We start from the raw sequence: 4,906 nt of genomic DNA, 5'->3' as shown, positions 1-4,906 counted from the left end.
TGTGTGAAATGTTATCAAACTGCTGTTTTAACCCACTGTTCTTATTCCATGATTCTTTTTCCTAATAAAACATAACTGTTTACTTGTGCAAACAAGTACACAGTTACATTTTGCCACATCTGTTGTTGATTTATGCTTTTTGATTGTTTTGACTGATTTATATTCATGTTTTTTTAATGTATTTATTAATGGTTTGCGTATGTAAACACATGTATATGAAGAGAGAAAGAGCACACCAAGCAGACAGAGACAAATAGAGAAGGAATTGAAAATTGTGCAGGAAGAGGAAACAGAGATACAGAGAGAGAGGGTGAGAAAGAGAGAGTCAACACTGCATTATCACCAGATAGGTCAGGCAGAACACGCCACCTTGCACGCCATAAAGATAACCTCGAGGGTGTCAAGTGCCAGTAAAGTGTCTGTCGGTGTGACTGATCTCAACTCACGCTGAACTCACACAATAAAATCCTGTGACCTCGATCCTCTACCAGCCTTCCCAGTGTCTCAGCTTCTTCCCACAATCACCAATATTGTCAACTCATCCCTTCTCACTGGAACGTTTCCATCCACTTTCAAAACTGCAATCGTCCAGCCTTTTCTGTAGAAACCCAGCCTTGATGCAAACATTATGAAAAATTATCGACCAGTTTCTTACCTCCCTTTCCTGTCCAAACTCCTTGAAAAAGCTGTCCTGAAGCAGCTCAACAACCACTCTTGTTTCAACAATCTCTTCCACCCTTTTTAGTCTGCCTGTCGTGCTGACCACAGCACCAAAACCACTCTCCTTCACATCCTAAACAATCTACTGCTAGCGTCCGACTCGGGGGAAATATTTCCCTTCTCACTCATCTCAACTTGTCAGGCCGCATTTGACACGATATACCATTCAGTGCTTCTTTCCCGTCTTCTTTTTATATTTATCAACAGCATTGTTCTCAAGTAGTTCAAATCTTATCTCACTGATCGATTCTATTCTGTCATCATTGATAATTTCCAGTCTGAACCCGTTAAAATCGAACACAGAGTCCCACGGGAATCTGTTTTAGGCTCAGATCTTTTCACACTGTGCACTGCTCCTCTCGCTGAAATTATCAACCACCACAATGTTAGTCATCATTCTTATGCTGATGACACTCAACTTCAGAAGAGTGATACCCATGAAAAGTTGTCCTAGCTTTTGCAAGAAACATCTGACTACTTCCTGGACATTCAGAAGTGGATGATTCTAAGTAAGTTACAATTGAAAGCAGACAAAACCGAAGCAATGATCACAGGAACTAAACAAAAACTCTCTTCCATCACAAGTGACACAATCAAACTTGGCAGTACATCCATCCCTCTTTCTAGCTCAGCCAGGAACCTCGGCGTTGTCCTTGACAACACACTGTACATGCAAACATTTATCAGTCAGGCATGTCAATCCTGCTTCTGTCAATTGCGACGGATCAGTTGCATTCGGAAATATTTGTCCACCAACGCAACATCTAGACTTCTCGTCTCTCTCATTCTCTCTTGCATGCCTACATTAGCACTTAGAGAGGTCGAGGCCAAAGGCGAACTGGAGCGATCAGACCCCAGAGATGAGTGCATTGTCATACACTTGGAATGTATGGAAAGAAACGCTTTTTTCCCCTCTAATTTGAAGCCTGATGTTGAGTCGACAAAGTAGCGACAGAAAAAAAAAAATTCATTGCCATTTACCACACACACACACACACACACATACATCGTAGCCCCCACGACGGGTGTGGGTGTGGGTGTGTGCGCGCGTGTGCGTGCGTGTGTGTGTGTGTGTTTGTGAGAAAACTGAAATCTTTGATATCATTAGCTGTAAAGTTCTTGTGACGTTGGCGTACGGATCAGAACAATAATCGTTATAGCAAATAGCAAGAAGGGACAAGGAAGAAAAAAATTGGAGTAAATAGCTAATAAAAGATAAGAATTGCTTGACACTTTTATTTTTTCTGTCAGTAGCTTAAAGTTTCGTGTGGCAATTGTCGTTTTTTCTGTCATTTGATTCCAAAGTTTGAACAACGTAAGGAAAATGGAAAATATTTGAATATGTTTACTCTCAGTGATATATTTTGCAAGCTGAACAGCATTCAGTCCACGTGCTCTAAATCTAAGCCAAACAAGAGAGGCAAGGCCTTCAAGACTCACTTGTAACACACACTTATTACAACAAATGAATCACACACACACACACACACAAATCAGTTCAGAACAGACAATGAGGCAAAAAGACACAATGATGTTAACATGACCTTTGATATAAATTTACAAAGCACTGAAGTTCTGGCAAAACAAAATCACTATATGATACACCATGGTAACTGAAAATCAGCTGAAAAATCCAAAGTTCTATCATGGTTTTTCATTTCCTCAACAGGCCATTTTGTGATGCTGATCTTGTTTCTTTTCACTTTTTTTTATTTTTATTTTTTTTTTAGCTATAACCAAGTTTGCTAAAGATTATATGAGACTTTACCTCTTTTGCAAGCATAAATGTTTCCGACCTGTAACCACAGATATGCTGTTTATAACCAATCTCAATCAAGCTTTTTCGGATATTGCTAAATAGTGAACTTCTCACCCTGCATACCATATCATCACAAAAGGGTAACTTTTAACTCTTTCCATACGAACGGCGAAAGAGACGACGTTAACAGTGTTTCACCCCAATTACCATCATCAAAATATTGCAAGCGGGAGGCTCTTATACTGAAGAGGTGAATGTTGACAAAGAATACCACAATTCTGACGACGGAAGCTAAAGGTTGGGTCATTCAGACACCCACTGGACATCCGAGGGGTCTGTGTAGAGGAGAAGAGAGGACTGGCCGTACTGAGTGAGTTAAGGCCTTATTGATATGTATATCCTGCCAATTTTGGTTTCTGTATCACATGTAGAAGCCGTGGAAATGCCAATATTAACCTTAATGCAGATTTACAAAACAAAGGTTATGTGCATCTCCCAACATACAAAAATTTAGACCACACAAAGTTGTGATGGGTTTCACATTGTGGATTTATAGTTGTTGTTTTTATACCTTTTTTTCAAAAATTTAATTAGAAAAATTAATAAGAAACACTTTGTTTTACGACTGCTTTAATATTCGTGATTCATGGTCGTTTGTGTGTGTGTGTGTGTGTGTGTGAAGCCCCATATGTTTTCATGTGTAGTGCTGGGCCTGTGTGGATTTGTGTTCTCATATATGTGAGACTGCATGTTTGTTGCATATGTCTGTGTCTGTGTCTGCCGTGTCTGCTGTTTGCATTTTTGACTCACTTGTGTAAACAAAGTGAGTCTATAGTTTAACCCGGTGTTCGCTTGTCTGTGTGTGTGTGTGTGTGGTAAACTTTAACATTGCCATTTTCTCTGCAAATACTTTGTCAGTTGACACCGAATTTGGCATAAAAATAGGAAAAATCCAGTTCTTTCCAGTCATCTTGTTTAAAACATTATTTCACTTCTTGGATGGGCACCAAAAAATTAAAAAAGAAGCCAAATTATATACAAACTGAATTTACTGTTATATGTTTTTTTTTTTTTTTTTGTTCTCTAAACTTGGCACTTTGATCTGATATTCTGACACAACAACAAGAGCAGTCATTTTTATCATTTTTTGTTCAAACAGGAACTTCTTTTGCTAAGCATGGAAGTTTATTTATTTTGCAAACGTTTTGGTGCAGATAGTAAAAAAAGGAAATTACTCTGTAATTAATGCTAGGGGACTTAATTTGCTTTAAACTGATCTTTCTCATCTTAAACATTACATTTTGAAATTATACTCAATACATAAAAAGCTTGTGTGTTTTACTCTCAGTGTACAGGGCTTTCACTATGTTCATTCGTCCAAGTGGTCTTTTTGGGAAAATACTAAAATCAATACGACGAGTGGACTTTACAGATCTGTTGGCTGAGCCCTGAAGGTCATGGGCAAAAATCAATTGCGTACACATATTTACACATAATCAAAGCGCGTGCTCATATTCTTCACGAACGCGAACGACGCCATTTTGTTTCAAGTTGTTGACCTGTCCGCTCAATCCTATATTCAATCGACAATACACGATAACATGTCGTGATGGAAAGTTGGAGAAGGAGACCGTTAAATATTTATTCAGAGAAAGATTTGTGAACGCTTCATCACTTACTGGATTATGCCCCAAACTGCCATAAAAATATCCAGAGAATCAGTCGGAATTCACAGTTAAAAATAATAAACCATGAAAATTAATACCCTTGAATAGTCTGAAACGCAAAAATTTCCAGTCTTGACTTTTCTCAAAATGAAGTCCTTTTCACTTCATATGACGCTTAGAAGTACTTGTACTTGGCTCTACATGTTATTAGTTTAACAAAATACTCAATTTTCATATCAACTTTATAAAATTAGAATGAACAAAAAAGAGAAATTGAATCGACCGTGTCAACTGGGTGTAACTAAACTCAGTTGTACATATATCTAGATCCAGAGAAAACGGCTAAATGTTGCAGTGTGATTGCGGTGATAGCCAGGTCTCCTTTACCGTGGACTTAAAAAAAAAATAATTGCCCTTAAAAATTTTTGAACGCCCAAGATACACCAGAATAATACGATTTAAACAGCGTTCTCACTGCAAATACCGTAATCGATTTATCGCCCTTTATAAAAAGCATGTTTATATATTATATATTTTTTAACGTCAGTGAAGGAGCCACGATTGTGTAATGGCTAAGACAGTTTCTTCTCATCCGAACACGCGGGTTCGAATCTGCCGTCAGGAATTTTTTTTATCTCTCTCTTTTTCTTTTACCCCGAAGCTTTATAATAACAAATACAGAACACATTTTAACGATTAGATTTTTTTTAAAAAGCTTATCACAAGTGAGTCTTGAAGGCCTTGCCTCTCTTGTTTACCA

The sequence above is a fragment of the Babylonia areolata genome, chromosome 22, assembly GCF_041734735.1.
Source record: "Babylonia areolata isolate BAREFJ2019XMU chromosome 22, ASM4173473v1, whole genome shotgun sequence".
Lineage (NCBI taxonomy): Eukaryota > Metazoa > Mollusca > Gastropoda > Neogastropoda > Buccinidae > Babylonia > Babylonia areolata.
This window is presented reverse-complemented; position numbering follows the sequence as displayed.